The sequence below is a fragment of the Primulina tabacum genome, chromosome 2 (genome assembly GCF_025594145.1).
Source record: "Primulina tabacum isolate GXHZ01 chromosome 2, ASM2559414v2, whole genome shotgun sequence".
Classification (NCBI taxonomy): Eukaryota; Viridiplantae; Streptophyta; class Magnoliopsida; order Lamiales; family Gesneriaceae; genus Primulina; species Primulina tabacum.
Window position 1 is genome coordinate 17,836,626 of NC_134551.1, and position 10,999 is coordinate 17,847,624.

General features: G+C 41.8%; 1 non-coding gene across 1 annotated transcript; it reads right to left on the minus strand.

Annotated features, from left to right (window-relative positions):
* Positions 1–10,677: 10,677 nt before the first annotated feature.
* Positions 10,678–10,783, minus strand: LOC142538141 (small nucleolar RNA R71). The gene has a single exon (XR_012818680.1). It is a non-coding gene; the product is annotated as a small nucleolar RNA R71 (small nucleolar RNA).
* Positions 10,784–10,999: the final 216 nt, after the last annotated feature.

Consider the following 10,999-nt stretch of genomic DNA (forward strand, 5'->3'; position numbering starts at 1 on the left):
GACTCTTGTGATCAGTGAATATATGACACTTCTCGCCATACAAGTAGTGTCTCCAAATCTTCAACGCAAAGACGACAGCAGCTAATTCCAGATCGTGAGTCGGATAATTCTTCTCATGCACCTTCAACTGTCTGGAAGCATAACCTATCACCCGACCATGCTGCATCAACACTGCACCTAACCCGAGCTTAGATGCACCGGTGTATAGCACAAAATCTCCTTGCCCTGTTGGCATGGCTAACACTGGCGCTGAAATAAGAGCTTGCTTCAAAGTATCAAAACTCTTCTGACATTCATCGCTCCAAACGAATTTAACATTCTTCTTGGTCAGTGAAGTGAGTGGCACTGCTATCGAAGAAAACCCCTGAATGAACTTACGGTAGTAACCGGCTAAACCCAGAAAACTGCAGATCTCTGAAGCATTCTTCGGTTTAACCCATTCCTTAACGGCTGCCACCTTTGCTGGATCCACCTCAATTCCACTGCTAGACACTATGTGGCCCAACAACGCTACCTTTTCCAACCAGAATTCACACTTACTGAACTTCACAAATAACTTACGATTCTATTGGGTCTGCAAAACTATCCTCAAATGCTGGCTATGCTCCTCATGGCTCTTCGAGTAGATAAGAATATCGTCAATTAACACTATGACGAATTGGTCTAAGTAGGGCTGGAATACTCGGTCCATTAAGTCCATGAAAATTGCTGGAGCGTTCGTCAATCCAAACGGCATCACTAAGAACTCGTAATGCCCATATCTGGTTCTGAAGGCTGTCTTGTGCACATCTGCATCTTTCACCTTTAGTTGGTGATAACCCGATCGAAGATCTACCTTAGAGAACACCGTAGCTCCCTGCAACTGATCGAACAAGTCATCGATCCTTGGTAATGGGTATTTATTCTTGATCGTTACCTTGTTCAGCTCCCGGTGATCGATGCACAGTCTCATGCTCCCATCTTTCTTCTTTACGAAGAGTACTGGTGCGCCCCACGGTGAGAAACTAGGGCGAATGAATTCCTTGTCAAGGAGCTCCTGAATATGCTGCTTGAGTTCTAACATCTCAGTTGGAGCTATTCTATACGGTGCCTTAGATATTAGCACTGTGCCTGGCATGAGATCAATCGCAAACTCCATCTCTCTCTCTAGGTGGAAGACCAGTGACGTCATCAGGAAAGACATATGGGAAGTTTCTGACTACTGGCACATCTGATAATAACAGAGTGTGTATGTCAGGTGTTGAAATGATAATGGCCAAGAAAGCTTGACACCCCTTGGAAATAAGCTTCAGTGCCTGCATGCAAGAGATCATGCGAGGGAAACTTCTCCATCTGGCTGGTTCGAAAAGAAATTTCTCCATACCCAACGGTCTAACCAATACTGACCTTTTCTGAAAATCTATCAGGACTCGGTTCTTCGTCAGCCAGTCCATTCCCAGAATGATATCAAACTCTGGCATCGGCAACACTATCAGGTCGGCATATACTAGGTGGCCCTGCAATTCAAGATCAATATCTCTGACCACACTAGTAGCTGACAACTCTTCCCCTGATGGGACTGTTACTGAATAATTCACGTCGAGTCCAGTAGACTTGACGTCTAGATGACTAGCAAACGATTATGAGATAAAGGAGTGAGTGGCTCCTGAGTCTATCAGGGCCTTCGTGGATACTCTCTTTATAAAAATACTTCTTGAGATACGTTAGCACAACACAAAACTTATATCCCCAAAATTCTACATTAATCTCAAGCATCGTAGAAATTAATATTCCAAGTGACTCAAAAATATTACTAGCACACTAATAATCCCAAATAGAATTTAAACATTCAAGCAGATTGATACTGAGCTTAGGTAGAAAAGTTTACCGATCAGTAACGTCGTGTATGGGTTCGCCTCCTGCGCATGCATGACGAACACTCTGCCCTGGGTCGGCTGTCTCCACTGTGGGCACTCCTTCAACATGTGGTCACTGGCTCCACATTAAAAGCATTTCCCTGATCCCAATAGACACTGCCACGGAAGTTGGCGATTGCACTTCGGGCACATCGGGTGTTCTCTCGGCCTCTGTGGCGCCTTCTGCTGTTTTATAGGACCCTTGCCCTTTGGCAGTCCCTGATAAGGCTTCTTTCCTGGCTGCCCCTGGAACGGCCTCTTAAACTGAGGTCGCTGCTGCTGCTGCTGCTTGTGTGGAGCCTGATAGGGCCTCTTGCCCTGCCTGTCAGCCTCAATATCTCTCTGATCTTGTTCTGCCGCCAAAGCTCTAGACACGGAAACTGCATAAGTCATAGAACCAGCAACTCGAACATCACGGCGCAAGATCGGCCGCAACCCATCCATAAAATGCCTCAACTTTCCCTGGGCATCATTAGCTATCAGGGGCACAAAATGGCACCCCCTCTAAAACTTCCTCACAAACTCTGCAACGCTGCTATCCCCCTGACGCAACGTCATGAACTCCCTGGTCAGTCTAGATCGTACTTCCTTGGTGAAGTAATTGGAGTAGAATATCTCCTTAAAGTCATCCCAAGAAAGGATCTGCAAGTTTTCTGCCACTGACGCGCTCTCCCACCACAGTCTGGCGTCCCCAGTCAGTAGAAATGTGGCACAATTGACCTATCTGCATCTTGTAACTCCATAAAGGCAAAAATCACCTCGATGGATTTAATCCATCCCTCAGCTAACATCGGGTCAGTGGTCCCCGAGAACTCCTTTGGGCTCATCCGTCTGAACCTCTCGTATACTGCTTCTGATCTGGGCCTCGCTTCTTTGTTTGCCACGGCCTGGTTCCCCGCAAACTGAACGAAAAACTGTGTCATACCTGCAAGCATCTGTGCCTGCATATCTGGCGGAGGAGGAGGAGCGTCTCTCCCCTCCTCTCGATCCTCTCTATCCTCATCCCTAGCTTCGCTGTTAATCAAACGTCTAGGAGCCATACTGTTCCAACAATTTACCCAACACGTAAGCCCCACATGCATGAACATGATATCAATAACATAAGATGCAAGTACTTGAACTTAAAAATATGCACATGCTAAAATCAGAACTTCATGCTCACTACATTACATAAATTTAAAACCTTAAAACTTACAGAGTTGAGGAGTGACTTCGTGAGCTTCTTGCGGCCGGTAGTAGGCGTAACCCTTTACAAGAACACCGCTCTGATACCAATTGTAACGTACCGTACTTTTACTATTAAAAAATTTTCGGAAAAATTAAAAATTTTCTTAAATATAAAATAAACTTTCAAATTGTGATCATAAATAAACTGTTCATCCAAAAGTATTTGCAATAAGATTGATCACATACAAAGTTTGCTAGAGAAAATACTTGTTTAAAACATCATAAACCAAAACATAAAATAAGAGTATTTGAACATTTCATAAAAACTAAAACTTGGCGGTCCTCGGGTCTAGCCTCCTACTCAGTACAAGCCTGCCCCTTGGCCACCACCTCCAGTCTCCACATAATCATCCTCACCTGCATCGATCACGTCTAGTGAGTCTAAAGACTCAACACGTATAAACTGGGAGTAACGAATAATACGTAATAAAACCACATGCAACTTTAAAATAGAACATACATACTTGAAACTTGAACTTACACTAAACATGAACATACGTATATAACTTAGACGTGCCATAACGTGAAAACTTTCATAAACATGCTTGCATACTTGTACATACATAGACATACATGAACTTCATTATTTTGCGTAGAGGCATGTTTCAAAGCAAGTGACCCATAACATAAATCACCTGATCAGACTAAACCACAGTACTAGGCTGACAGGGACGAATCCACTGCCACATACATGAGATCCCCGTTCATGCTTTAACGGGGTGGGTTGGTCCCCGTTCATGATTTAATGCTTTCCAACCCCATACATACATTGGTCACAAGACATTTAGCATACCTCAAAAACTTGAAAATATTTTCTTGCACGTCGACATACTTACTTGGCGTTGAGGGATTCGTTGGATTTCACTTGGGGCCACTGCTGCAACATACTAACATGAATTTAGATACTTAACTTGCATGTCTTAGACGTAGGTACTCGTGCTCACCACCGAAGTAATTAAATAGCTTATGATATTCTAGATCACTCGAGACTTGACCTCTTTTAATCATAATACTAACCATTATCATGCACCCCAACACAAACCTGAAATGAAATCTACAATTTTTTCTTAATCATGAAGTACACGAACCCCATGCTCGGGTCCGTGTATAGGTCCGTGTAGGTTCGCAAAAGAAACGCTCGGAAAGAAGTAAGGACACGGACCCTGTGCTAGGGTCCGTCTAGGGGTCCGTGTAGACTCGCAAATTTGACAAATTCAAGGAAAACGAAGGCACGGACCCCATGTCATGGTCCGTATAGACTCGGTTTACTGACACTAAGGAGGAAACAAGGGCACAAACCCCGTGCCAGAGTCCGTCGAGGGGTCCGTATAGGCTCAGTAAAAGTAAACCAATGGAAAGTCATTTACTCAAAACTTATTTCTCCTAATTCTATCATCCCGATCACAATTCGACACCTCGAGACCCGTCCTAGAGTGCTAGGACACTCATTCATCTCAAGGAAACGTCCCAAACAACGACGTTCAACTTACAACGCAATTCAACTCATGAACACGAACTTTGACATCAAAATCAATTCCTACGATTTCTAGCTCAACAAATTGCCTAAAGACACGAAACGAGATACCAACGTACATCCCAACATCATTCTCGGTATACCTAAACGCAGCAATGATCACCCATCGATGCCCAACGAAGCCTGCAACAAGAAAATCTCAAGAACACATCAATAACATAATTTTCTTAAAATGCAGTTTGAGCAGTCCCACGAAAATGATCATAACTTACTTAATTTTTATCCAAATAATTCGAAATTTACTGTCAAATCGAAGGTATCGAAAAGTTCTACAATTTTTGTGTTGAAAGTTTTCTCAAAAACTGCGACCGAAAAATCGCAGTATTTAAAAAGACAGTAAAAACGTGAATTTAGATCTGAAAATGGTGTCAAAAGTGATCTAAACATAATTGCTCAAACTTCTAGGCATCACACATGTATTTTTACGCATAATTAACAACACAACGCATAATATGACGAGATCGATGCAGAAATAACAGAATATACGTGCCTTTAAATCTTTAACGTTACCGAAACGACGACTCCGATGCTGGAATGAAGCGAGGGTTGATCCGGGACGATCGTGCAACGATTTTCTTGAAATAAAATTCACGAAAATCTGCTGGAACGCTGAAGGGAATGGGGCGGCTGCTCTTCCTTTTAGAACCTTAAGTTTTTCTATTAAATTTGTGCAATTGAAATGTGTATGTGTGTTTAGCTTGTATATGTGTGTGTTAGTGGTGTGTGTGTGTGTTAGGTGTGTGTAAAAGTGTGAGTGTGTGTAAAAGTTAATTCACACTAACTTCTACAAATCCCATAATTAAAATAACAAGATGCACACTCACTAACTTTAAAAGTTTTAAAATTTCTAAAATCACTAAATAAATAAATTAGACTTTTAAAAATGCTTAAAACATAAATCATTTAAAAATACCCCTATCCCAACTTAAAATAAATTACCACGTTTAAAATCGTCAAAATCGTCACGGTATCTTTTCCTCAATCCCGCATCGAATAATCGCCTGAAACATGAAAGTCGAGAAAACATTATATCGTGCATCACATAAACATAAATAATTTAAAATAATGCAATTTAAATAAATCATGATCACTAAAATCATTTTAAACTTAAATAAATGCTTCAATAATTAAATAAATGCATGTGTTATACGTGTACTGAATTTGGGCTCTACACTACGTCAGGGAGACAAGCAGCGTGGCAGACTTTATCAGATAGTTTGAAAGAGGGTGTCACTTTGTGCCCCTGATAGCTAATGATGCCCAGGGAAAGCTGAGGCATTTCATGGACGGGTTGCGGCTGATCTTGCGCCATGATGTGAGGGTTGCTGGTCCTACTATCTATGCAGTTGTCGTGTCTAGATCTTTGGCGGCAGAACAGGATCAGCGAGATATTGAGGTTGACAGGCAGGGCAAGATGCCCTATCAGGCACCGCAGCTGCAGCTGCAGCGACCACGGTTCAAGAAGCCTTTCCAGGGACATCCAGGGAAGAAGCCATATCAAGGACCGCCAGAGGGCAAGAGTCCAATTCAGCAGCAGAGGGCGCCTCAGAAGCCCGGTGATTTCCCAGTGTGTCCTAAGTGCAACCGCCAGCACCTGGGACAATGTTTATATGGGTCAGGCAAGTGCTTTAAATGTGGAGCCAGTGACCTCATGCTGAAGGAGTGCCCACAGTGGAGGCAGCCGACCCAGGGAAGAGTGTTCTCCATGCATGCTCAAGAGGCGAACCCAGACACGACATTAATGATCGGTAAACTTATTTAATTAAGCGTAGTATTGTTTTGCCATGCATGTTTCAAATTTTAATTGGGATTATTAGTGTGCTAGTAGTATTTTGGTGACTTGGGTAGAGGTTTTCTACTATGCTTGATGTTAAGATTAGAATTGTTGGGATTTAAGTTTTTGTGTTGTGCTGACGTTTCACAAGAAACATTTTCATAAAGAGAGTAGCCACGAAGGTCCTGATAGACTCAGGAGCCACCCACTCTTTTATTTCATAGACATTCGCTAGTCACCTGGACGTCAAGTCTATTGGACTCGACGTGAGCTATTCAGTGACATTCCCATCAGGGGAAGAATTGTCAGCTACTAGCGTGGTCAGGGACATCGATCTCGAGCTTCAAGGCCACCTAGTGTATGCCGATTTGATTGTGTTGACGATGCCAGAGTTTGATATCATTTTTGGAATGGATTGGCTGACAAAGAACATAGTTCTTATTGATTTCCAGAATAGGTCAGTGTTGGTAAGACCTTTGGGCATGGAGCAGTTTTTCTTCGAGCCAGCTAGATGGAAGAGTTTCCCTCGCATGATCTCTTGCATGCAAGGGCGGAGACTTATGCACAAGGGTTGTCAGGCTTTCTTGGCCAGCATTGTGACTGCACCTGACGTGCCCACTCTGTCTATAACTGATGTACCAGTGGTCAGAGATTTTCCTGACGTCTTTCCAGATGACGTCACAGGCCTTCCACTAGAGAGAAAGGTGGAGTTTTCAATTGACCTTGTGCCAGGCACCGTGCCAATCTCGAAGGCACCGTACCATCTAGCTCCAGCTGAGATGTTAGAACTCAAGCAACAGATTCAGGAGCTCCTTGACAAGGAATTTATCCGCCCTAGTTTCTCACCTTGGGGTGCACCAGTGCTTTTTGTGAAGAAGAAAGATGGGAGTATGAGGCTGTGTATTGATTACCGAGAACTGAACAAGGTAACGATCAAGAACAAATACCCACTTCCGAGAATCGAGGACATGTTCGATTAGTTGCAGGGAGCTATAGTGTTCTCTAAGGTAGATCTTTGATCAGGGTATCATAAACTAAAGGTGAAAGAGGCAGATGTTCATAAGACAGCCTTCAGAACCAGGTATGGGCATTACGAGTTCTTAGTGATGCCGTTTGGACTGACGAACGCTCCAGCAATATTCATGAACCTCATGAACCGAGTATTTCAGCCTTACCTTGATCAATTCGTCATAGTGTTCATTGACGACATCCTTATCTACTCTAAGAGCCATGAGGAGCACAGTCAGCACTTGAGTACAGTTTTGCAGATTTTGCAGAGTCGCAAGTAATTCGCGAAATTCAGTAAGTGTGAATTTTGGTTGGAGAAGGTAGCGTTTTTGGGCCATATAATATCTAGCAGTGGTATTGAGGTGGACCCAGCTAAGGTAGCAGCAGTCCAGGAATGGGTTGAGCCGAAGAATGAATCTGAGATTCGCAGTTTCCTAGGCCTAGCAGGCTACTACAGGAAATTTATTCAGGGATTTTCATCGATAGTAGTGCCACTCACCTCATTGAAAAAGAAGAATGCTAAGTTCGTGTGGAGTGACGAGTGCCAGAGGAGCTTCGATACTTTGAAGCAAGCTCTTATTTCAGCGTCAGTGTTAGCCATGCCAGCAGGGCAAGGAGATTTTGTGTTATACACCGATGCATCTAAGTTCGGGTTAGGCGCAGTGTTGATGCAGCATGGTCGAGTTATAGCTTATGCTTCCAGGCAGTTGAAGGTGCATGAGAAGAACTACCCGACTCATGATCTTGAGTTAGCCGCCGTTGTCTTTGCCTTGAAGATTTTGAGACACTACTTGTACGGAGAGAAATGCCAGATATTTACCGATCACAAGAGTCTCAAGTATTTCTACACGCAGAAAGAGCTGAATATGAGACCGAGACGGTGGTTAATATTCTTAGCCATTGTGATCAGTTTGTGGATAAGAATATTCTTAAACAAGATTCAGTTGCTCTGATACCACTTGAAATGATCGATTAACTAGTGAAAGAGTGTTTAGAAGAGGGGTTTAATAAACACTCACGATTTTCACACTCTTTTGAAAAGATGAGTCAGTTTAGTGAAAAACTGAAAATCGAAATCTTGTCAGTCGATATCAATCAGTTAACAATAAAGTGCAGAAATAAACTGACTTATAGATAGAATAAAATTGAAATGAGAAAACACGAGATTTTACGGATGTTCGGAGATTTCAATAACTCCTACGTCTCCCCTTCTATCACAAGGATAGGAGATATAGGGGGATTTTACTTGTTTTTCATATCATGTTATGTCGCATTGTGTTGCATTTATCATTTAGATTGCATGCATTTTGTGTTATTTTAGCATAATTCATGTGTTTCTTGTTGCTCAATGTGTTTAGTTGGTAAAAATGCAGGAAATTCGTGCATAAACTGAAGAAATGCGAAAGTCATCCGCCCAGGCGCACATTCACATCCGCCCGGGCGCTCCAAGGTATGAGAAAGAGATGTTTTTGCAAGAGTCATCCGCCCGAGCGAAACTTATGTCCGCCCAGGGCGCGTCAAAGAGAAATAAAAGTGCAGGATTTGCGCAAGCCATCCGCCCGGGCGCGTTTGAATTTTTGAAAGATTTTCTGCCGATTTTTTTCCTAAATTTCAAGAGGAGGCTGATTTGTTGGACAATTTGGGACGGATTCAGACATTCATGCATCATTATTCATCAGCCAAAAAGTCTAAGGAGGGGAGAAAATCTTGGAAAAAGTGCTTGGAGTTGAAGATTCGAAGATTTCCGAGCACAGTTCTTCGCAGATCTCGTCTAGTCTAGTATTTCTGATTTAGTTTTTATCCTTAAACATTGTTGTGTTTATTTTTACTATGAATTCTAGTAGCTAACTTAAAATATTTGTTGGGATTTAAGGGGATCCTACCCCAAACTCTGATTTAGTTAATTCATATTTCAATTGTTGGTTTATTCTTGATTGTGTTACTGTTTTTCATTGTGTTGTTAGAGCGTAGCTAACTTTACAACGTTTTATATTACCAATGAGTTCGAGAGAATAGCTTGTGATAGGAATGAGTAACATAATCCGTGGATCTACAATTTACATAGATATATGAAATTGGATACGCGCCGATAGTTATAGTCCTAAGGGTCGAAAACTGGGGGATTTCATAGATCGACATGAAATTCGCTCTTGATAAATAATTAAAGACATTTAATTACTTTACTGAGTAGAATTACTTTGGCATAGATCGAGGGAGTGTGTTCAATTGAATAGGAAATCCTGTCGGAAGCATACGATTAACGAGGCGTAGGTGAACTGAAATTCCCAACAAATTCATTTCTCATTGAATTTTAAATCAACCATTCTAGATATTAAATCTCATTATTTAAGTCTTAAATCTTTTTAATTGCATATTTATTTAATGTTAGTAGTAATAATCAATCAATCAAATTTTCGTTCCTAAAGATTTTTTTCTAAAAATAATAATTGTCAGATACAGTCTTCAGTGGAACGATACTCGTACTCACGTACTATTAGTTGACATCGTGCACTTGCGATTAATTTTGAGCATACAAAATCATATTTTTATTGAGGATTCCACAATGCAAGTTTTGCTCGATCAAGTTTTTGGCGCCTTTGCCGGGGACTGTTAATTCACAATTTTATTTTTAGTTATTTTCTTTAGCATTGTTTCATTTTTATTAAATTAACACTCCATATTCTATTACAGATATCTCTTCCAGTGCATGCGAAAGTCACTTGACGTGGAGCTTGAGCAGTTTGACCTTGAAATTGAAAGAACTTTTTGCAGGAGAAGACAACAGCAGAGACTGAAGGAATTGATGGAGAGACATGAGCACGAGCATGAGGAGGAACATCGTGAAGATAGACATATTGAGATGCCGCGCCGCATACCAATGCTAGAGTATACCCAACCTTCTTTGGATGGTGCATGCCCCAGCATTGTGAGGCCTATTGTGCGAGCAAATCAATTCGAAATCAAGCTAGCTATAATTTAGATGATTCAGAATACAGTCCAGTTTGGAGGATCTGTAGTAGATGATCGAAACATGCATATCGCATATTTTCTTGAAATTTGCGATACTTTTAAATTTAATGGAGTTTCTGATGATGCTGTTAGACTGCGTTTATTTCCTTTCTCCTTACGTGATAAAGCTAAAGCATGGTTAAATTTTTTTCATGTAGATTCGATCACCACATGGGAGGATATGGCGAAGGCGTTTCTCATCAAATACTTTCCTCAATCTAAGACCATGAAGCTGCGGGCAGACATCACCACATTTTCTCAATTCGAGCAAGAGTCTTTATATGAGGTATGGGAGTGTTTCAAAGATCTATTACGAAGATGTCCTCATCACGAACTACCACTTGGGTTAGTCGTTCAAACCTTTTATTATGGCTTGCTTACTCCTAATCGTACTATGATAGATGCTGCTGCTTGTGGGAACCTGTTGCGAAAAACTGCTGAGGAAGGATATGAGTTGTTGGAGGAGATGGCTGCTAGCAGCTATCATCCTCAATCTGAAAGGAACAACCAGCGAAGAAGTGCAGGAGTTCACCAGGTAACTGATCTTTCCGC